We start from the raw sequence: 24,746 nt of genomic DNA, 5'->3' as shown, positions 1-24,746 counted from the left end.
ATGTGGGATCTGTCCTTAATGGGTTGTCCAATGTGAAGTAATGCTATAGCTAGTACTGAAACAGTATTTTTATACTTTGTGTTTCTGTGTGGGTGCAAACTGATGAAATCTTTACTTAGTATATACTGAATCGATCTTCTGTATATAAAGATAATTGAAAATGAAAAAAAAAAACTTGGTGTTAAATTGGAAATTAATCAATTTTTTAAAAAAAATATCATGTGGGATCTCTGTCATTAATGTGCTGTACACTGTTATTTAATGCTATAACTAGTACTCCAACAGTATTTTTTCACTTTGTGTTGCTATGTGAGGGCAAACTGTTGAAATCTTTATATATACTAAACTGATTTTCTGTATATAAAGAGAATTGAAAATGAATCTTTTTTTTTTTTTTTTTTTTGGACAGGCAGAGTGGATAGTGAGAGAGAGAGAGAGACAGAGAGAAAGGTCTTCCTTTTTGCCGTTGGTTCACCCTCCAATGGCCGCTGTGGCCGGCGCACTGCGCTGATCCAAAGCCAGGAGCCAGGTGCTTCTCCTGGTCTCCCATGCGGGTGCAGGGCCCAAGGACCTGGGCCATCCTCCACTGCCCTCCTGGGCCATAGCAGAGAGCTGGCCTGGAAGAGGGGCAACCAGGATAGAATCCGGCACCCCAACCAGGACTAGAACCCGGTGTGCCGGTGCCGCAAGGTGGAGGATTAGCCTGTTGAGCCACGGCGCCAGCTGAAAATGAATCTTGATGTGAATGGAAGGGGAGAGCGAGTTGGAAAGGCAGGGTTGCGGGTGGGAGGAAAGTTATGGGGGGGGGAGCCATTGTAATCCATAAGCTGTACTTTGGAACTTTATATTCATTAAATAAAAGATTAAAAAAAAAGTATTTTCACATTAAAAAAAGAGTCTTTTTTATATTATCTGTTTCTAGTGCTGGTTAGTTTGCTACTATATTTTCTATGGCCTATCTTCTTATCCCTTTTAGTGTTGTTTTAGTGAGGTTTGAAGAGAAAAAATAAAATAATATGTGATCAGTAATTTTTTTATGAATAGAAGGAATTCTTTTCATAAAAAGAATTCATAGAAATGAAAAATTCTTTTCATTCTTTTTATCTATCTATCTGTCTATTTTGATGGCAGAGAGAGAGAAAGATTGGTCTTTCTGCTGGTTCATTCTCCAAATGCCCACAATGAAGCAGAGGCCAATCCAGGTCTCCCACATGGGCCGCAGGAACCCAATATTTGAATCATCATCACTGCCTCCTAGATACTGCATTGTCAGGATGCTGGAATCAGGAGTCAGAGCTGGGGATCAAAACCAGGTACTCCCATGTAGGACACAGGCATCCTAACAGGCATCTTAACCACTAAACCAAATGTCCTCCCACATTTCCCCTTTTTATGTTTCAAAGCACTCATTTTAGGTTTTTTCAATCTGTACTGAGTTGAATAGTGTCCTCTTATAATACACAGCTCCTCAAAACTGTAAATGTAATCAACTTAAGATGAGGTCATAAGAGGGGTCTTCCAGAAGTTCATGCAAAATGCATATTCTCCAGATCCAATATGATTGTGTCATTATGGTAAGAGGGAAATGTGGACACAGAGACATGCACATAAGGGAAAAGTGAAGTGAAGACAAACACAGACATTGGAGTGACACATCCCCACTCAGGACGGCTGGCAGAGAGTTGAAGCCTCTGAGATCAGGAAAGAGTCTTTCCTGGAGCTTCAGAGAGCAGCTTTGCTGACACCATGATGGCAGCCTTCCAGTTCTCCAGTTTTGGGGTACTTTGTTAAAACAACCTTAGGAAATGGATACGCCCTTCCTCACTAAAATGAATGCAGCATTTAGCAGAACCAGAAAGACTATCTTGCTTTTTAAAAATGTTGTCTCAGGAGTAGATGTTGTGGCTCAGAGGGTTGAACTAGTGTTTGAGAAGCCCCTGTCTCATACCATAGTGTCCATTTAAGTCTTGGCTGCCCCATTTCTGATCCAGCTTCTTCTCGGGCAGCAAATGATGGCCCATGTATTTAGGCCCATGCCACCCACATGGGAGCCCCAGGTGAAGCTCCAGGTTCCTGGCCCTGCCCTGGCTGTTGTGGGCATTTGAGGAAAGAAGCAGTGGATGTTGAATGGGGGCTGGCGCTGTGGCAAAGCAGGTAAAGCCACCGCCTGCAGTGCCAGCATCTCATATCGGCACCAGTTCCTGTCCCACCTGTTCCACTTCTGATTCAGCTCTCTGCTGTGGCCTGGGAAAGCAATAGAAAATGGCTCAAGTCTTGGGCCCCTGCACCCGTGTGGCAAACCCAGACGAAGCTCCTGGATCCTGGCTTAGGATCAGCCAAGCTCCAGCCATTGTGGCCATAAAGGGAGTGAACCAGAGGATTGAAGCCCTCTCTCTTTGTGTCTCTCTGATTCTGCCTCTCTGTAACTCTTCCTGTCGAAAAAAATAAATAAATCCTTAAAAACAAAGAGCCAGTGGATGGAAGATCAACCTCTCTCTCTCTCTCTTTCTCTCTCTCTCTTTCTCTCTCTCTCTCTGTCTCTCTCTCTCTCTCTCTCTCTCCCTCTCCCCCTGTCATTATGCTTTCAAGTAGATGAAATTAAATAAATAAACCTCTAAAAAAGTCATCTCAGACTGGTGCTTTTTAAACCTTCCTTTCTTAGCAGCAGAAAACCCAGTTGGGAAGCCAACACCTCATCCTTATAATCATACCAATGTCAAAAAGGTTAGGCCTGCCCCACCCTGTCCAGTGGTCTCTCTGGCAGGTCAGCTCAAGCCATCCTAGCAGTATTTTCCACCCAGCAATATGTGGGTAGAACAAAGCAGTTCTTCCCATGGTGACAACTGAAGATAAAATTATAGTTTTATATATTTAGCTAATTAGAAGTGTAGATAATTACTGCTTTTCATATATAATTTTGGGGTCTGGGCAGTTTGATGCCTTTCTCTCAACAATCAGACTGGCATTCATTTTTCTTTTATGCCTAAGAATTTGCTCAACTCTGCCCATAATTTGACTTAAATCTTTTTGTTTCAAGACTAGTGAGAGATAGAAGGAAATGGAGAAAACAAACAGACAAGCCCAGAAAGTGAGGAGTTCAAGAACTTAATAGTCTACTCTAGCAAAGGCGATAGATGGGAAGGTGAATAGTGTCTGGGAACCATGTTGTGTGAAGGGAGTTACTCCCATATCCAGCTCTTGTGGAGTTCTATGAGAGACCAAGTTAAAGGTGAGGAAATACATAAGTGCAGAGTGTCCTACTCTTTCTAGAAGTTTCTAGATGTTCATAGTACATTATTTAAGAATAAATGTCCCTAGGGGTATTTACATTCAGAGGGGAAAAGATCTGAAAGGGAAAAGCTAGGTGCACTGAAGAAATTGAAAGTATGGGAGATAGGGAATAACAGAGATGGGTAGAGGCAAGATGGCACAGAGTGATGGAGAGAGGCTAGCAAGATGACAGAAGAGAGAGAGAATTAGTGGAGATGTTTTCTTTAGCAGGAGGGGGTTCTAATATCCAAACAACAACAATTTCAGCATTAGCTTTGGACACAAGTAGAATTCTGATGGAGGCTGGCACTGTGGCAAAGTAGGTAAAGCCACCACCTGCAGTGCCAGCATCTAGTTGATTTAGATATGATACAGGATAGGCAGGCAGCTAGTTAGGTCTGTTGAGCTGGAAGTCACAAGACCCTATGTAACTCTATCCTTCTACTTGTCAGTCAAAACAGCTCCTATCCCAGGATGCATCTGCTTCATCCAGGACATAAGGAGAATGCCATGAAAATATGGAGATCGAGTTCCAGGTGGAATTTGTGGAGGTGCCATATCATTCCCTGGTGGCTTCATGTCTGGAGGCATCACCCCTAATCTCATTAAACAGACCAACTACTAGGAGTGTTTGAGTCTCTCTTCCACCACAGAACATGGCTGGAAGGGCTACCAGGAGTTCTTTCTGCCTCCCCTCCTCCACTCATCTCCTTTCCAGAAAATCTTCTGTCCACTCATGATGGGTATTTCTCTATGTGGGGCAACCCATGCTGACATGTGTGTGTATGTTCACTTTCTCACGTTTTAAACAAATGTCATAACTTTGTGTGCCTTATTTGTGTCAGCATTTAGTATGTTTGTCTTTGTACATGACAAGAACCTGAAGCAAAATAATTAAATTAAATTAATAACCCCTTACCCACATCAGATACAGTTTGGTTTTCAGAGTGACATGAGGACGGACAAGACATTGAGAATCCTTCTAATTTCTGTGGTTTTAGAAAGCAAAATCACGTGCTTAATGCATTTATAGAAAGGAATTAATCAGCTCAAATTATTATTTTACCTCCAAGTCAGAGTAGTCATCCAATAACCAAGTGTTGTAAGAGCTCTCTTTACCCCCAAATGGAAAGAGAATCATTGAGTAACATCCCAAACACATGGCTTCTTAGTAGGCCATTAACAGAAATGATGGATTTTACACAGCCCATCAGTCTTTTATTTTTAGTTCATTTACAAAGCAATAAATGACAGGTACAGACTGTGGTTTCAGAAGCTAAGAGTCTGGTAGGTTCTGCTATTTTATCTCTGAAGGATCTAAGTATCCTGTTTCGATTGAAAAAAAAAATAGCACTTCCTCTAAAAGACATCCATTGAGGATGTGGGTTTTTGAGGCAGAGTTTTGCTTTATTTGCCTAAAGTGCTTGCTCTTCACAGTGTAAGAAGTTGCATAGAAATTATATTTAACTTCTTCTGGTGACACTAAGTTCAGAAAAAAAAACTGGTAAAGAAATAAGTATGTAGCTCCTGTAGTGAAACAGAAGTTCTTGACATAAATTTCAAAAATCAATGAAATACAGACAAGTTACTTACTGAAGTATTTTATATAAAACTGCTAATTTAGAAAAGAAAGTGCTCTCATTAGGAAAGCATATAATTTATTCAATCCTTTCAATTAAATGAACACATTCATAATTGAAAGTTGGCTTGAATACCCAGAGACACACAAAATAAGATGCCTGTTCACCAAACAAAAATGTGTAAAGATATTTGTGAAACACAAAAATTCAAGAAAGCATTTTGGAAGTATTTTAGTATTTCTGTTTATATTTGTGGCTATTATCCCAGCTTTTATCCTGCTTATTAGAGTGTTCTAGATAAAGCCAGAGGGTAATGGCACAGACACCATTTTTTTATGGCACATAGTTACTTCTAGCTAGTTCCATTTTCAAGTGAAAGCACACAGTACTGGGTATCAGTCACTCCAAACTTAGATGAAAACAATGACTATTTCTAGCAATTTAATCAATCCTACCTGTATGATGAACTACTTCATGATATTTTTCTTCCTACCCATTGAGTTAGTGATAGAAAAGCAAACTTGCATTCAATGTGGTGTCTGTCTTCTTGGTTCTTCTTTTTTCTATCAAAGATTATTCTTGAATGGATTTTAGCTTTGCAAATGATAGCACAATGTCAGGTTCAAGAATGCCAAGGAAAGATTGAAAATACAAAATTATGGAAATGATCCTAGCCACACTTAAAAACGTTTATTGTACTCATGTTAATGAGACTGCTTTAATTCAAGAATCAGATAGAAATTGAGGGTTCTGATTACCATAGAAATAGAATAACTTTTTAAATGCCCGCTTTCTTAATATAGCAAGTTAATATCAAGGCTTTTCAAGGTTTATTGAGAGGTAGAAGAAGCAGTAAGTGAGCTGAAATACCTTGTATACTTCATTCTATACATAGTTAAGTCATGGTAAGACATTATAGTCGTGAATTTTATATTTTGCACTTTTATACTAGATTTTTCATTTTTCTCAGAACAAGAGGAAATATAATATTTTAGAAATATTTGTGTTACATAAAGTGGTTTTTTTTTTTTTTTTTTGACAGGCAGAGTGGATAGTGAGAGATAGAGAGAGACAGAGAGAAAGGTCTTCCTTTGCTGTTGGTTCACCCTCCAATGGTCGCTGTGGCCGGCGCATCTCGCTGATCTGAAGCCAGGAGCCAGGTGCTTCCTTCTGGTCTCCCATGCGGGTGCAGGGCCCAAGCACTTGGGCCATCCTCCACTGACTTCCTGGGCTATAGCAGCGAGCTGGCCTGGAAGAGGGGCAACCGGGATAGAATCCGGCGCCCCAACCGGGACTAGAACCCGGTGTGCTAGCACTGCAAGGCGGAGGATTAGCCCGTTAAGCCATGGCGCCGGCCATAAAGTGTTCTTAATATATACAAATTAAGCCAAGGAAAGAAGTAACAAGTATTTCTAGTAATATGTTAAATAGTTTATATCAGAACAAGAGCATATTTCTGATGCAGCTCTGTGCTATGGCCTGGGAAAGCAGTGGAAAATGGCCCAAATGCTTGGACCCCTGCACCTGAATGGGAAACCCAGAAGAAGCTCCTGGCTCCTGGCTTCAGATCGGCACAGCTCCGGCAGTAGCAGCCAATTGGAGAGTGAACCAGAGGATGGAAGACCTCTCTCTCTCTCTCTCTCTGCCTCTCCTTCTCTGTGTGACTCTTTCAAATAAATACATAAACAAATCTTCAAAAATATTTAAAAGTAAAGATTGATTTATTTATTTGAAAGTAAGAGCTATAGAGAGAAAAGGTGAGAGAGAGATGTTCCATCTGCTGATTCACTCCCCAGATGGCAGTAATGGCCAGGGCTTAATGAGGCCGAAGCCAGAAGCCAGGAGCTTTATCTGCATCTCTCATGTGGGTGGCAGAGGTCTAAACACTTGAGCCATCTTCCACTGCTTTTCCCTGGCCATTAGCAGGGCGCCAGGTCAGAAGTAGAGAAGCTGGGGCATGAAACTGGCACTCACATGGGATGCCAGCCTCACAAGTGGTGGCTCTACCTGCTATGCCACGGTGCCAACCCTATTTTTCTTGAGCTGATTACTTTCCATGTTAAAAAAATTTCACAAACACAATATGTAAACTGAGTTTTGTTTTTGCAGCTAAGAAAGCTAGATAAGCTGTAAATATATATCTTACATTGATTAACACAGTTGCATATACTTAAATATCTCAATGCATATAATTATTAACTGACACATTTGTAATAATTTGGGTAAACTCTCAGCTCTTAAGACAGAAAGCTCATTTTCATGATTCTTCATTGCTAGCCAATACTGTGCCCATTACACAGCTCCTGAGGACTCATCAATATATGTTAACAAGACTAAAACAACTTTACGCTTTTTGTCAGAAATCTCTTCATAAAATATTCCAAAATATTAGTATCTTGGCTTATTTTCTAGAACCTTATTACTCAATGTGGCCTGTGGATCAGCAGTATCTGCATCTTCCAAGAGCTTGTAAGAAATCCAGTTTCACAGGCTTCCCCCTCAGACCTTCTCAATTGTAATTTACCTTTCAACAAGAGCCCTGGGTGATTTTCATGCACAGCAGAGTTTGAGCAGAGATGCTCAATGAATTAAAAACCTAACATGTTGAGGGTTTAAAGATCTCAGGTGGTGTGAAAAGAAAATAAATTGCAAAGAAATACAACCCAAATCATACTTGTTTACTTTTTCACATCTCAGATTCTCTTTAGAGTCTACATTGCAATTCAAGCATTGAGTGAGTCAGTTAAATAAATGGGCATGGTTCAGATTTGGGTGAAAAGAAAAGATTTTATTTGTGTAACACTGCACATTGGAAAAGTGTTTTTAAAATAGAAAAATATGTCGTGATTATTAGTGATATGTTTTCTGCTTAACTTCATCATCTCAAATCACAATTTCAATGTCATTGAATCAAATGCAAAAATATTTAGATATGCAAATAGTTGAAAGCTCCTTTTTTTTTTTTTTTTTTTCTGCATGACTTGGAAGGATTTCCAAACCTAAAGAAGCTGTAATACAGTAGAAAATACACAGGATTAGATCTTCCTGTTTCAACAATTCACTAAATGTATGTGATATAAGTTTTCCTGCCTCCAAATAAAGTCCTGTATACACATTGGTTGAATGACTGAATTAGTAAGGAATCAGAAACAAAGACTTCTGTCCAGAATAGAATGTGATAGAAAAAAATAATAGGGCCAGATCCAAAAACACGATACATTCAAAATGTCTGTTTGACTGTTTATGAAACCAGAAAGCCAATTCATTGTTTTAAAATAAGAATTACATTATCAAGAAGAAAGCATCTCATGTTTGCTGATCAGCACATTCTCTTCCTGGGGAAAACAGGTATCGGAAGCAGTGTTATAATCAGAAAGTTGTGAGCCAAAGGCATTAGGTGGACGATTTATGGCTAGTGCCATCAAGCCTGAAAAATGGAATATGGCTTTTACCATAAGAATATACTGAGTCACAGAATAGAGCCTTGATTTTGTGTTTTTAGGGCACTTCTTTGATCAGTTCAGATGGTTTATTACTGTTGGCCCTCTGTGTTCTTTCCTCCATCTCCCAGTTCTTCCCCATCTGCCTCCCCTCCCTCTCTCCCTCAATCTATTCCTTCCTTCTGGAGAAATTCCTGGAAAGGAATTAATAGGTTGGGGGAGGGCAATTCAGAGCCTATCGCTACAGTGTGTGTGTGTGTGTGTGTGTGATCCCAGCTACCAGTTGGGCCTGAGCAGGCCTCATTTATGATGATTTAGCAATTGCCCAGGATTTTTCATTTTATCAGAATACTAATATTTGCATTAAAATAATCATGAGTGAGTTTGTTAGGTCTAGTGTTTGTATTTCTAGCTTCTGTTGTAATCTGTCAGACACATGACTTCATCTCCAAGGCAACCTTTAGAGGCAGGCATTTGACCCAGTAGTTCAGATGCTGCTGGACACCTGTGCCCCACACTGGAGGTTCAGGGTTCAATTCCCAGCTCCTGGTTAGCTGTCAGCAGTAAAGCCAACAAATAGATGAATGCAATAATCAAAAGTGAGATGATGGCTCAGCCTGGGATAATTGTGCAGCCTTGGGTGTCAATGAGAAGTGACTGATTTTGAAGATATGGGTCAGACTGGCAGCTCAGGGTCAACTGTTATGAGAGTCATTGAGCGAATGACTCAGTCTGTGTGTTTCTCCTCTGTCTCACTGGATCACTTCTCTGGGCAAACACTTGTTCTTCTGAGGGTGATGGCAACGTCTAGGAGGGAAAGCAGTTACTGATGGTCTTTAAAGCCTACTCCCCAAACCAGCACACTATCAAACCTATCCACATACAGCTGGCCAAAGTAAGCCAAGGGATGGGGATGTTCACTCTGCCCAGGATAACAGCGTGTAAATGCCAGGATTCCAGCCAATTGTTCAATCTAGAAATCCTGTGGCAGCTGTGAGCTCAAAAACAAACGTGTATTTGGAATTGGCAGTGCTGCACATATAAATAATTGCATTTCCCAAAGTGCAACATTCTCTCTGACATTAAAATGTACATATTTTTATTTGTTCATAGAGCAGATGAGCTACAGAATTTTTGTGATAAAACTGCTATTTCTAAATGAAAACATCCTTCAGCCTGGCAGTGTACATTTTGCTTTTTTGCTGCTCAGCATCAATAGAATTGTAAGAGATACTTGAGACTTAAAAGACTCAATTTGTAAATTAATTTCTCTTATAAAATATACACATAGTATTCATTTGAAAACCCTGAATGAAGTCATTTTAGATGTTTTGGAACAATATTAGGAAAAGCATAACATTTTCTATAGCTATCTTGGTATGAAAGCCTAGTAATAAGTAAACAAGAAAGAAAAGTAATACTCATTACATAATAATTTTGAGATACTAGGTAAATCAGTGAAGAATTCAGTAAGATAATATAAAGGTGTTTTATAATTCCAGTTGCCCCATGATTATAATGCATAATTCAACTAAAAAATCAATTGGAATTCAGTATACTGAGGAAATTGAAAATTCATTTGTATGTTAATTTATTACTTATTAAAATATTAGTTCATCATGTACAAACATACCCAATTGCATGTTTAGAAATCATAGTTCATATTGTGCCCCAGTTAAAAATGTAGAGATATAACATAAAATTGGGGAAATTTGAAAAATAGACTACATCGCATAGAAAGCCAAGACACCCTGGAAAAAAAAAAAAAAAGAATACCTAAATGAAAGATCTCTGCGAGTGAGATCCCAGTGGAAAGAACGGGGCCATCAAAGAAGGAGGTACCTTTCTCTGAAGGGAGGAGAGAACTTCCACTTTGACTATGACCCTGTTGGAATAAGATCGAAGTCGGCGAACCCTAAAGGCTTCCATAGCCTTGGCAACTCATGACTAGAGCCTAGGGAGATTACTGACACCATAAACAAGAGAGTCAAATTGTTAAGTCAACAACAGGAGTCACTGTGTACTTACATCTCATGTGGAACTGTCCTTAATGTGTTGTCTAATGTGAAGTGATACTAAAACTAGTACTGAAACAGTATTTTTACACTTTGTGTTTCTGTGTGGGTGCAAACTGATGAAATCTTTACTTAGTATATACTGAATTGATCTTCTGTATATAAAGATAATTGAAAATGAAAAAAAACCCCTGGTGTTAAATTGGAAATTGCATAGAAAATTAATTAATTTTTAAAAAATATCATGTAGGATCTCTGTCTTTAATGTGCTGTACACTGTTATTTAATGCTATAACTAGTACTCCAACAGTATTTTTCACTTGGTGTTGCTATGTGGGGGCAAACTGTTGAAATCTTTGCTTAATATATACTGAACTGATCTTCTGTATATAAAGAGAATTGAAAATGAATCTTGATGTGAATGGAAAGGGAGAGGGAGTGGGAAAGGGGAGGGTTGCGGATAGGAGGGAAGTTATGGGGGGGAAGCCATTGTAATCGATAAGCTGTACTTTGGAAAGTTATATTCATTAAATAAAAGTTAAAAAAAAGAAAAATAGACTACATCAAATTTTAACCAATGTTTTTAATTATTTTCCATATTTAGTAGGACCTTTGATATCACTTTCTTACAAATTATGTTCTTCATATGCATAATCTTATAGTTAGTAGAATCTATGTTTTTTATTTCCTCTTTCAAGAACTTAAATTGTTTCCAAGATCTGTTTATCTTATGCATTATTTAAATATATTTGAAAATAATTTTTCCATGTATGCATATGTATACATTTTAGAAAATTCTTGTGGAAAAATATGAAGTAGAATTCTATTAATATGGCATCTCAATTTATAGGACAGGAGTTGTAAGTTCTAAGAGTTCTAATTACATCCGAAGGACTCTGGATTATTTCATTCTTTTTTTTTTTTTTTTTTTGACAGGCAGAGTGGACAGTGAGAGAGAGAGACAGAGAGAAAGGTCTTCCTTTTGCCGTTGGTTCACCCTCCAATGGCCGCTGCAGTAGCGCGCTGCGGCCGGCGCACCGCGCTGTTCCGATGGCAGGAGCCAGGTGCTTCTCCTGGTCTCCCATGGGGTGCAGGGCCCAAGCACTTGGGCCATCCTCCACTGCACTCCCTGGCCACAGCAGAGAGCTGGCCTGGAAGAGGGGCAACCGGGACAGGATCGGTGCCCCAACCGGGACTAGAACCCGGTGTGCCGGCGCCGCAAGGCGGAGGATTAGCCTGTTGAGCCACGGCGCCGGCTATTTCATTCTTTAGTGAAGACACTTGGTATTTAGTCTGACTAGGTGTCAGTAAGTATAGAGAATCCAGTGGGTTCCAGTCAACTAAAATCAGAACAGAAAATAAACGAGCTAAATGGAGACAGAATCAACTAAATTCTAACAATTATTAGAAAGTTTCTCTAAAATTAGCATGAAACTTTATTTCCTGAACCTTTAAAAATATGTCAATCATACTACTTGACACACTCATCATTCATGCATTGAAAAGTAACTCATTCATGATAACTAGGACACAACTGAAACATCCTCTCCTTGCTTGCTTTCCCAATCTACTCCCAGTTACCCAGGTCTTCCTCTTTCCTTATACTTGCTTCCCTCACTCCCAACCTTTAGCTCTCAGCTGATGCCCATCCCAACTCACTGGTCACAGAGAACAGTTACTCCCAGCCACACATCTATTCATTTTCTCTGCCACACCTAATTCAAATGCCCCACTGTCCTCTCAAATTTGTTTCCACGAGCATATAGGTATTCTCTACTGTTTCCATTTTTAAAATGTCCCTGCCAATCCCATATTCCTCCAATTGCTGTTGCAGTTTTACTCCTCTTCCCAGCGCAAATGCTCTACTTTGAAGCCTTACTTATTTCCTCCAACTCCTTTTATCCAATTCATCCCTCAAACTATAAACGTGTCATGTCATGCCCTTTCCACTAATTCAATTTTTCCAAGGTCACCAGTTACCTCAGAGTTGCCAGTTCCATGGAGTTTTCTCTGAGTTGAGCCTGTTTTGACAGCAGTCCCCAGGTTGGCACTGGTGTTCTTCCAAACCACCCCACCACCACCACTTCTGGATTCCTTGACCAAAAGCTCACTATCTTTTCAGATTCAGCCTCAGAGTTGGGTCCTTCTGCTGCTTCAAATCCTAGATTTCATTTCCCCCACTCCTTCTTTACTACCCACATCTTCTGCTGGGGCCATCCCTGTCTTCCCTAAAGTTGCACATAGCGTTCCCATGCTCCCACATCCAGGATCTCTTTCTGAGGCCAGATTCATCCCTCAATCTGAATTCCAGACTCCTGTGTTCAGCTGCCTTTCTACCATCTTAACCTAGACACCTAACTGGGTTAAAATGTTAAAGAAGTAGTTGATGACTGTCTCTACTAACCCATTCCTCTCTATGATTTCCATGTTAGGAAACGGCTCTGTCAGTTACTCAATCAAAAGAAGAAGAAAAAAGTCTTCACATCATGCTTAATTTCTCTCTGTTCCATGCCACCGTCCACTACAACCAAGTGATCCACAGGTCCTGCTGCGTCTAATGCTGGAGTACACTGCCCTAGTCTATATGCTAACTTCCTGTACAGTTTCTGCTTTCACTAACAATTCAGCATTTCTCCATATCGTGGCAAGAGTGATCTTTCATGATACTCAGCTCACACCCCTTCTCTGTTAGTTCTCCTCTAATTGCTCCCATTGCATCTTTCCACCATCCAGATCCTGTTTACTACTTCAAATCCTGGCCCACCACATACTCACAGGACATCTCTGCCTTATCCTCCCTGCTCCTGCCAATGGCTCTTCCTGTAGATGTGCCAGCTTCCTCTGTTTGAAATGCTCTCACCATACCCTACACTTTAGTCAGTTCCGTCCTTCAGATTTCAGCTCAAAATCTCCTTTGTTTTGCTAAGTCTCCCCTTCCCCATCATTTAAAGTGGTCTCTGCCTACACTCCCTGATTGTTTTGCCCTGTTTCACACCATTTGAAAACATCATTTTGTTTTCTTGTTTACCATCTGCTACTTGAATGTCCATTTGAACAGAAGATAATGAAGAGCAGGGACAGTGTGTGTCTGGATCAGTTCTGTATTTTCTTAGGGCTAAAACAAAGCCTATCCTGTAGAGCACTTGATAGGTAATTCATCAATGATATATGATTCTTGAACACATTATCTATACAGCATATTTGCTATACAAAAAGAGGATAAGAACTATGAAATTGGATGACATCACAATCTAAACTAAACTAAGTGGTCCAACACCCTCTCTTGCCTAGAAAATTGAGTAAGCAAAAATAATTCAAGTAAATATGGAGCACCAACATGTGAAAAACAGAGAATAAAAATAAAATAAATATATTGAATGTGGAGGGATATTTTTCTCCATCTGAGGAGTGACATGGGAATGTACATGTACCTATAAAAACCTTATAAAATATACAAAGAAAAATAACCAGATCACATTAAATTTGTCTGATTAGAATCTCAGTATTTTACTACATAATTTATAATAAAATTTAATAAAATTAATATTGTTTTGGCAGGCAGAGTTACACAGTGAGAGAGAGAGAGACAGAGAGAAAGGTTTTCCTTCCATTGGTTCATCCCCCAAATGGCTGCTGCAGCTGGTGCGCTGCGCTGATCTGAAGCCAGAAGCCAGGTGCTTCCTCCTGGTCTCCCATGCGAGTGCAGGGCCCAAGCACTTGGGCCATCCTCCACTGCCTTCCCAGGCCACAACAGAGAGCTGGACTGGAAGAGGAGAAACCGGGACAGAATCCGGTGCTCCAATTGGCACTAGAATCTGGGGTGCCGGCGCTGCAGGAGGAGGATTAGCCAAGTGAGCCACGGCACCGGCCTCTACTTCAAGATTTTAACACTTCCAAAGTACCTAATGTTTTCCAAAGTCTTTTTTTCAGGTTTCCAGTTACAGGGAGGGTTGAAATCGTGACCCACTTTTTTTTTTTTTTATTAAACTTTTATTTAATGAATATAAATTTCCAAAGTACAGCTTATGGGTTACAATGGCTTCCCCCTCCCAAAGAAATTATGGGACATGTACTCCATAGAATACTATACAGCAGTAAGAAACAACGAAACCCAGTCATTTGCAACAAGATGGAGGAATCTGGAAAACATCATGCTGAGTGAATTAAGCCAGTCCCAAAGAGACAAATATCATTTGTTTTCCCTGATCGGTGACAACTGAGCACCAAAGGGGAAACCTGTTAAAGTGAAATGGACACTATAAGAAACAATGACCTGATCAGCTCTTGTCCTGACTCTAGATGTACAATGTAATACTTTATCCTTTTTAGTATTTGTTGCTGTTGTTGTTGTTCTAGTACTAGTGGTTGAACTCTGTAATTGACCCACTTTGGACTGGTTCAGACCCTACTTCAAGGGCAATGTCTGTGCAGATGGGTCAAAAAGTACCCTAAGGTCATCCTTCACTTCACTTTAATACAAAGATCTCCACCAGGAAGGAGGATAAGCATTCTGATTGGGACGTATGATATATGTCAGGACACGTTTCTGAATTGCATCTGTGTGAACCCCTCCTTACTCCTACACACAATGACAAGAACTTCCTCTCTTGCATGCTAATTTCCTTTAAAATAAAAGATAGCCATTACCCATCCTTTGGTTGTCAAGGTTTTGGAAACAATTCGCTGCGGTTTCCCTATTTGCTGCAATTAAACCGCCTTGTGTGACAACTCCTTCTGCTGCATTTCTTACCTGAACCCCCCAGGGAAGCATTCCACAATTCTGGGTGGGTGACACCATTTTATTCTTTGGTAGAGCTACATTTCATTGCAAGTCAGATCCACAAAAACAGATCACTTCACTCCAGTTGAATTGACTATTATCAAAAGGATAAAAGATAACAAGTGTTTTCCAGGATGTGGAGGGAAGGGAACCCACACTGTTGGTTCTATTGTACTATAGAGTAATTATGCTGTTAAGGAATTAAACATTTCTCTATAAAAACTCTACTGTATATTTCTCTGTAAAAATTCTCTATAAGCTATTGTATGCCTCTCTAGTTTTTCTATTAATAAACCAAAGAAACCAAGAATTATGACAGCATTTTGAATGTTTCACCATAATGAGAAGTTAAATGTTTGAGGTGGCTGGTGTTGTGGCACAGCAGGTTAAGCAGCTGCCTGCAATACCAGCATCCCATATGGGTGCTGATTTGAATACTGGCTTCTCCACTTCCCATGGAGCTCTGTGCTGATGTGCCCGGGAAAGCAGCAGAAGATGGTTCAAGTGCTTGGGTCCTTGCTACTCATGTTGGAGATCCTGGTTCTGGCTTCAGCTTCACCCAACCTCCAGCTGCTGTAGCCATTTGGGGAGTGAATCAGCTGATAAGTGATCTCTTTCTCTCTCTCTCTCTGTCGCTCTTTCAAATAAATGAATAAAAACTTTTTAAAATGTTTGAAGAGACTGATATATTTTCCATGATTGAACATTACATGGCATGTATATGAATTGAAACATCCCATGGTACTTCACAAGTATGTACAATTTTTATGTGTATATTAATTTTTTTAAATTAACTACTATATGAGAGAGTCTTCAAAATGTTCATGGAAAATGTATATTATGAAAAAAAGCTATTGTTGGATTTCAAAAAATTTTTGCATCAACATAAAATGATCTTTTAATTCTATTTTTCCACAAACTTTTTTAGTACCCTCATATGATCCAGCAATCTAACTCTAAGTTATATATCCAAAGGAAATGAAACAGTATTTAAATATATATATATGTGCATATATATATTTATATATAAATATAATGCAAGGCTTTGCATACAGGGATCTAACAGCTGAGACCTATTTCTGTCACTTTTGCCTGTCTGAGAGTATGTCTTGTGGACAACCTCAGCAGACCAGGAGCCTTAGTGAATGGGCATCTGGAGGAGCCCCCCTGAGAATGTGCATGTCATCAGTAAGCTGAGGTCACCCTCTGCACCCTGGCCAGGGGCTTGCAAAGATGCAGAGAGCAATTCTTCCCAGGCCAGTTTAGGGAGGCTGTTACATCCTGAGACCAAACCTGTTAGTTTGGATATCTAACAGGGTTGTCTCCAAAGAGTCACAGTACAATCCACATTAGAAGAAAGCCATATTAGAGGAAAGCCTTTCTTTGTGTCCATTTTCTAGGTGTTTTGAGTATACCATATGCTCAGTATCTCAGGACTGTGTTCTCAGGCCACTATTAGGCACTTAGTTCAACACAGAGAAAATTACAGATACAGATAAGGAAGTGATTTATGAAAAGACATTGAAATGAAAAGTAACACCATAATCGTATTGGTAGGAAGAGTCCTTCAGTGTTTGAATGGGTTCACTTTCTTACCCTGACAATAAAATCACATGGCTTTCTTGGATAAGAGTTTCTGTTTGTTTATTTGTCTCATCAATGAGAGTTTGCTTCCTATGTCTGACACGGGAATTTTACTATAATGGATAAGTGGGATCAAAATATTGTTCAATTTCTCTCAGTTGCTCCTTTTACATCACTGCATCATTGGGGGATGCAGTGAAATGGTGCTTCTTCCCAACATCATCTCTGTAGTGTGACAGAGGCTCCTGAAGCTCTGTCCTCCTTTTTGGCTCTGCCAGTTACAGGGCATGCCAGTTAATCTCTCTGAAAGTCAAGAGCCTCATCTATAATAATGGACAATAAATTATATGCTCTCTTTCACAGGATTGCCATGAGAATCAAATGAGGTAAGCATATAAACACATTTTTAAAAACAGAGATTCTGTTCCTGGAAACCACAGCAATGTTAATAGTAATAACAATAATAAGCCCTCATTTTTGTAGCTATTTATTATATTCAGAATCTTACTGTTCCAAGCCATAGAAATCAATTCAAGCTCACTTACAAGGAACAAAAGGTAGAGAGAGAACTATATGATTATACAAAAACATTTCCTGGTATCTGAAGCCAGGAGAATATCAAGGCCTCAGGAAAGGACTGGAACCAATGATTTCTCCTCTTTTCTCATCTGTTTGGTCTCTATTTTTTCTCAAGTAGTTTTTAAATATCTAAAGATATCCTCCTTCTGCTTTTTTGTTTTTATTATTAAAATATGGCTGCCTGCGCATCCAGAGCTTGCAAAGTACAGATCCAGGCTCTTGAAGATATTGATCTTTCATTCATTTCCAGGTACAAGTTCACTCAGAATTTGGTTAGGCTTGGATTGTACACCTGACTATGGCCCTATAAATTGTGATGAATGATCAACAATAAGGCAAATAAAATAGTTGCTGGGTGAATACTGTAATTTTCCAATATGTTGGAAAGAGGCGTCTCCTTCCTTGCCAGAAAAGGGGTTGTTGAATATAAAATCCCTTAGGTATCTACTATTCTCTTTGACTTTGCAAAGAACTTTCACATGTGAATAACATGAAAAAATGCATTATCTTAACAGAGAATTTCTCTGAGGGATGGAACTATTTTTGTTAAGAAAGGAAAGAAAAAGCTGCTTTGGCAAACCATTTGAAAGAGAAGTGAAATCTTGAGGGCATGGTACCAGCTGACGCTCAAGAACAAAAGCAGGCTCAGGGCGTTTCTCTTCAGAAAATGAAAGGCACTGGATTTTGCTCCTAAGAGGACTGAGAAGGAAACGGGTAGGAAAGAGGAGACCAGAAAGCAAAGACACCCAGAAATGGCATGTGTCAAAGCTTGAGTGGAGGCAAGAACTCAAAAAAATCTCCCTGGTGCTACGTGAGTAATCCTACCTCACCAAGCACTGACCCTCTCCCAGAATAACTTTTCAAGATTTAAAAAAGTGGGGCCAGTGCTCTGGCATAGTGAATTAAGCTGCTGCCTGCAGTACCAGCATCCAATATCGGTGCTGGTTTGTGTCCCAGCTGCTCCACTTCCGATTCAGCTCCCTGCTAATGTGCCTGGGAAAGCAGCAGAAGATGGCCCAAATTCCCAGGCCCCTGGCACCCATGTGGGAGACCTGCAAGAAGCTCCTGGCTCCTGACTTTGGCCTGGCCCTGCCCTAGCCATTACAGCCATTTGGGGAGTGAACCAGCAGATGGAGGACCTCTCTTCCTCTCTCTGCCCACCCTACTTCTCTCTCTCCTTCTGTCTCTGTCTCTCTCTTTCTCTCTGCCTTTCAAATAAATAAATCTTGAAGAAAAAAGGGAAGCCTGCAAAGGAAGGACTGGAAGGTCTCTGGACCCAGTCCAAGAGGTCAGTTTCTGACAATGAAGTTCAATTCAGCAGAAAAACCATGGACAGATGGCCAATACAGCAGGTTAAGGACCTGAGGGGCCCCATTAAAAAAGATTAAAGAAAATCCCTTACATACTTTTTAGCTGTTTCAGTACAATTTGGGTTACATGTCATCTGAACGAGGTAAGAGACAGTGTGTGCCTGTGCATGTGTCTGGATCAAATCATATTAAAGCAGAAATAGAGTCAGAGAATGCATCACCCAGGATGCCAAGGGCTGGAGGCAGCAGTTGATGCTGGGCTATAAATGAATTATTTCCTACGATCCACCCAATAACTTGTCAAGCAATTAAAGCAGATATCACTACCGCATGTCAGGTGTTGAAACTGAAGACAATCATTTACTCCAACAAGTTAATTAGCAAATTAGTCTCAGAGCAGAACTAAAGCCTATATGTCTCTTCATTCCTGGGCTCCTGTTGGTGCGCTGAACTCACTTCCTTAAAATGTTATGACAGCAATGGAAGAATGGCAGCATGCCTTAGTGGCAAGAATCAAAAAGACATTTCTTCAAAAGAAATAAAGGTTTTTAATGAAACCACTAAATTGCTGTTTATTCATTCTTCAGTTCATTTAATATCCATTTGTTGAATTCCCACTCGTAACTTAACCAACAGTGGGATGGATGACAGCCCTTAGCTTAAGAGCATGAATAAGTTGACCAAAGTGAACCTCAAATTATATTTTAAAAGAGACAATATAGTAATGGAGGGCCATGCAAGTCACAGCATTCTTGATTTCTTTGACGCTTTTTGAAATATTGGTGTCATCACAAAGTCCAACATAATTTCAGCAATAGAACCAAGAAGTGAGAACTAACCATATCAGCCCTAACATAGTGATTGTGGGAATGCAAGAGGGTAGCTTCTTTGCACAACAGCTTGGCAGCTCCTCAAAATAGAGAGTTGCCCCATGGCCTAGCAAGTATACTCCTAGGTATATGCTCCAGAGAAACGGAACCAGTTTTCAAGCCAATACTTGCGCATAAATATTCATATCAGCACTATTTGCAGGAGTGAAAATGTGAAAACCACCCAAATGTCCACTGATGAAGGATAAACAAAAAAACACATAGCAATGCAAAACAACTACAGAAAGAAATGAAGTACACACATTTGCCACAACATGTATGCAGGAGTACAGGATGAAGTTTGAAGCAGGGGCAAAGAAGATAAACACAAAAGGCTACAAATGGTATGATTACATTTCTATGAAAAGTCAAGAATAGCCAATGCACAAGGCAGAAAGCAGACGAGTAGTTACTAGGGGTCACAGTGAGTGGGGAATTGGGAGTGACTGCTGAAGTGGATGGATGGACTTTCTGAGATAACAAAAAAATGTTCCGGATTTAATGGTAAAGGCTGATAGTACTGTGCATAAATTAACAACCACTGAAATATACACTTTAAAATAGGAGACTTTACTTGTGAAGTGTAGGCCAAATGAAAAAAAACCCAGCACACAGTATTTACACTTGTGTTCTAATATTAGACAGAAAAACCAACAAACCATATTGAAATCACAGTATTTCCACTGTTACATTTTGCTTTTTGATGTTTTCCTGTGCTATACACCAATTCCTTTAGTTTGCCACCTTCTGTTTAAAAGCATTCTCCATAGGCTTAAGGAAGCTGAACTTCTGAAAAAGAGCCATGCCCCGCTTTGCCTTGCCCTTCTCAACGTTCTCGCTCTGTTTTATGATTCTTAGTGTCTACTCTCAGAACTCTGTTTTTGTTGTTGAAAAGGCAATTATTAGTGTAGATCAGTCATCCATTTCTGCTTGAAGAATTGTCAGAGTAAAACTTTTATGATTATTTTGACTTTTCCTTTCTAGATCAAGAAATTCTTTGAAAGTGCACAGACATCCAAACCCTCTTCCTGTCTGGGAGTCCCTAAAAAGCTGTTTAGAAAAGGGACAAGAGCAATTTGTTGAACAAAGCACCACTCTGTCAATAGCTGTGTGGTCCTAGATAGGCAAAAGCAGAACCTTGTTAAAGGAGGAGGGTGAATTTATGACTGAGGCATAAAGGCTAAGCATACTTCTAGTGAACACATTAAAAATTTGTCGCTCCATATGCGAAGGTTCATTGTGAAAAGCAAAGTTTTATGAAAAGGCAAACTCTGAGCCCATCTACCTACTCAGGTGCACCAAATGAAGAGAAGCTTCTGCTTGTGTCTCTATACCCCATGCAGATCAGAAACAGGATATGCAGGGGCAGGCATTTGGCCCAGAGGCTAAGATACCAGTAAAGATTCTCACATCCCATACTGGAATGCTTGGATTCAATACCTGTTTCCAGCACCTGACTCCAGCTTCCTGCTAATGCAGACCCTGGGAGGCAGCAGGTGATGGCTCAAGTGTTTTGGTCTCTGACATGGGAAACCTGAATTGAGTTCCTGGCTCCTGACTTTGGCCTGACCCAGCCCCTGGTTGTTGTGAACATTTGGGGGAGTGAACCAGCAGATAAGGGTTCTCTCTAAGTGCCTGTTTCTCTCTCTGTCTCTCTGTCTCTCTCTGGAAGGAAGGAAATAAAGAAGGAAGGAAGGAAGGAAGGAAGGAAGGAAGGAGGGAGGGAAGGAGGGAAGGAGGGAAGGAGGGAAGAAGGGAAGGGAGGGAGGGAGGGAGAAAAAGAGGAGGGGGAAAGGAGGGGAGGAGAGGGGAGGAATGGCAGCAGAGCATGGAGTCTGAGCCTGATTTTAAGAGGCCGATCAACATTCTGGGACCATTCCTTATCTATGGCTTTGCCCTATTGCACCATTTAATGCACTTTCTTGGGTGTTAGGATAACAGAGCTGGGAATAAAGGGGGCAAGAATAGGCCAGGCACAGGTGGTGACCAAAGATTTTCCTTTGACACACCTATGCTGCCCCCATCACTTTTCAGACCTTACTATCTGATCTTTGGTTTTTGGCTGATGGACTCTTCATGTCACATGCTGCTGCGGTGGACTCCATGGAAACTCTGCAAAATTTCATCTCCAACCCTCACCAGTAAACTCCTTAACACAGTTATTTGGAATAATATTGCCACTCACTGCCATTGGAACAGAAAAGCTCTCCATGCTTCCCTCAATCCCTTTGGCCTGGCTCCTACTTGCTGTCCTCCAAGAGCCCTTCTGTTGCAGTTCCTGCTGAGCTGAACAAGAGACACACATGTCAGCTTCACAGCTTAAACAGAGGGCTGCAGGGAAGGAAAAACAGCTGAGCCAGCAGGAAGCAGAAACAGAGGGGGAGGTGTCAAGATAGCTGCTTTGTCATGCAGTGTAGTAAATAAACACACAGCCTTTCCTAAAGCCAAGAGGCTCTTTCACAGGAGGAGCAGCCGGCCCCTGCTTCAAGCTTGGCCCAGGGTTTGCTTGATCCTTCATTTGTCAGGAATTTTTGAAATTTTGGGAAAGTCGAACACACCTGTTCTCATCCTTAGGCTCATTCTCAAAAAGAAAAAAAGCTGAGAATCATGAAAACACAATGCAGGGGCTGGCAAAGTGGCATAGTTGGTAAAGCCACCACCTGTGGCATCCCAATTTGGCACTGGTTCAAGTCCCAGTTGTTCTACTTCAGATCCAGCTCCCTGCTAATGGCCTGGGAAAAGCAGTGAAGATGGCCCAAGTGTTTACACTCCTGCCACTTATGTTGGAGACCCGGAAGAAGTTCCTTGTTCCTGGCTTCAGCTTGGCACAGCCCTGACCATTGTGGCCATTTTGGGAATCTGGGGGGTAAACCAAAGGATGGAAGATCCGTCTCTCTCCACTTCTCCTTCTCTCCATTTCTTCTTCTCTCTCTGTAATTCTGACTTTCAAATAAAAATATTTAAAACAAACACAATGCATGTAGGGATCACAAAAATATGTACAAAAGGTCACCATTGGCCAGCAAGATACAAACGGATACCAAATCACAATTTCAATTATAATTTCTCAGCTCAGTCCTATCTACACTGTTCATCTTGGCCCTGAAAGCCCCCACTTTCCCCTCCACCTTAATCTCTTTCTCTCCTGTCTTGCTCTTATTCTTTGATCTGACTGACTAGAAAAGAAAAAAAATATATTGAGCATGAGCACATGATATGCTTGCAACTGTGGTAGGCATTGATTGGTTTATTCATCACAATGCTCCTGAGAGCTCCAGTTTTTAAAAAGAAACTGAGGCTGACACATTTTAATTTGGAATAAATTCTGGCCATCTTAGCATGGGTCTGTACAGTGGCCAGTGCTGTGGCGTAGTAGGTTAAGCCTTGGCCTTTGGCACCAGCATCCCATATGGGCACGGGTTAGTGTTCTGGCTGCTCCTTTTCCTATCCAGCTCCTTGCTAATGGCCTAGGAAAGCAGTGGAAGATGGCCCAAGTGCTTGGGCCCCTGCACCACATGCGAGACTTGGAGGAAGCTCCTGGCTCCTGGCTCCTGGCTTCGGATCAGCCCAGATGGAGCTGTTGTGACCATTTGGGGAGTGAACCAGCTGATGGAAGACTCTCTCTCTCTCTCTCTCTCTCTCTCTCTCTCTTTCTCCCTTTCTCTGTTACTCTGAATCTGAAATAAATAAATAAAAACCTTTAAAAAATAAAGGGGTCTGGACAGCTCCATAGGCTCTGGTTACTGATTACCTTGCAGCCCTCGTTTCTGTCACCTCCTATGGCTCTTTTCTTCACTGCTGGACTTCAGTCAAATTAATTTGTGCTACCTTTGATGAGGCTAACCCTAGGGTGTTGGCATTTACACTTTGTCAATGAGAGATTGGCATTCACAGCTGGTTCCTTCTTGCCATCCATTTCTTGGCTTGAATCTGTCACCTCCTGAGAACGATCTCCTTGAACATCAACTCAATGTATGTAACGTCCCTCAGAGTGACTCCTGGCTGTGGCCATCCACGTGCATCAAGCAAATCACCATTAGGGAGTGTGGGACCGACTGCCTCCTACTGCCCCATTAGCTTCATTGCTGTGTTCACACCTAGGCCTGAGGCCTCCCTTGTCCAAGACTGCCCCCAGCCCAAGACTGCGCAATCATCTCTATTAGAACTAGACCGAGGTTGTTTCTCTACTTCTGCCCAATGCAGGACTCCTCCTTCAATGAACAATATCTACCTGGGAGGTGGGAGTGGGCAGCGGTCCCCACAGGCTTAGCCAAGACCTTCTTGGAGCTGCACCACAGTCTGAGGCTCTTTCTATATAAGACACCTTCTTCCCTTGTCTCCTTCCTCAGGTGTCAGAGTAGTCTCTCCTTTGAAGTCTCTCCTCATCTTCTCCCAGTCGCTTTCTTCTGGCTCCTTCACAGGCAGTTCCCCCCAGTAAATCAGAATCCTGTCTCATTCTGTCTTGACATCTGCTTCTCAGAAAATCTGAACTGGTGCACTCTGTCATAAAACTCACTGTTTCATTATATTCATTGCTCGTACAACTATTTTCTCTTTATCCCTCCTAATTGATCTACTTAACATATGTATTCAACATCTCCCTCCTACCACTGCTGCCAACTCCATCTCACTATAAGCTGTCTTATTCACTAGCTTATTCCCAGGACTAATCCTAGCACCAATTCGTGATAGGGCTTAATTAATATTGTTGAATGAATTAACCAATGAATTTAGAAAACTAGATTTATACTCTTACTGCAGCTCCTCCTCTTCACTCATGTACTATGCATATCACTGTTCTATGTATCATATATAAGACAGCAAAAGAGGCAAAGTCTCTGCTGTGTTGAATTTATTTTAAAGAGAGGAAAGATGAACAATAAACACAAAATGTAGCATATATGCTGCCTGATAAGAGTTACAGAGAAATTACAGGAATAAAAGATGATGAGTGAGTGGTTACAGTATATACAAATCTGATAAGGTGACATTTCAAACAGAGATCTGAGTGAAATGCAGGAGTGAGTCAAACAGTTATCTGGATGAAGAGTGTTCTAGGAAGGCAGAACGTAACTGCAGAAGCCCAATGACAGAGTGTGTCTCTCAATTTCAAGGAATAACCTAGATGTCAATGAGATTGAGCCACAGAAAGCATAAAAGATAGTGGTAAGAAATAATGTGGGAGAAAGAGGAGGACTTGATGAAGCAGGTAAATCCCTGTATGACAGACATCGCAAGAACTTCCCAGAGGATTTTTTTTCTAAGTAAGATGCAAAACGAATGGGTAGTTCTTACTTACATTTTAAAAGGATGAACCAG

The 24,746-nt window shown here is 40.7% G+C and overlaps 1 long non-coding RNA gene across 1 annotated transcript in view; it reads right to left on the bottom strand.

Annotated features, from left to right (window-relative positions):
- Positions 1-24,746, bottom strand: part of LOC133765172 (uncharacterized) — a 47,741-nt gene that overhangs the window by 17,584 nt on the left and 5,411 nt on the right. The window lies entirely within an intron of this gene.

This window comes from Lepus europaeus, chromosome 1 (assembly GCF_033115175.1).
Source record: "Lepus europaeus isolate LE1 chromosome 1, mLepTim1.pri, whole genome shotgun sequence".
Lineage (NCBI taxonomy): Eukaryota > Metazoa > Chordata > Mammalia > Lagomorpha > Leporidae > Lepus > Lepus europaeus.
The sequence above is the reverse complement of the archived record's forward strand: the minus strand, read 5'-3'. Positions and strand labels throughout refer to the sequence as shown.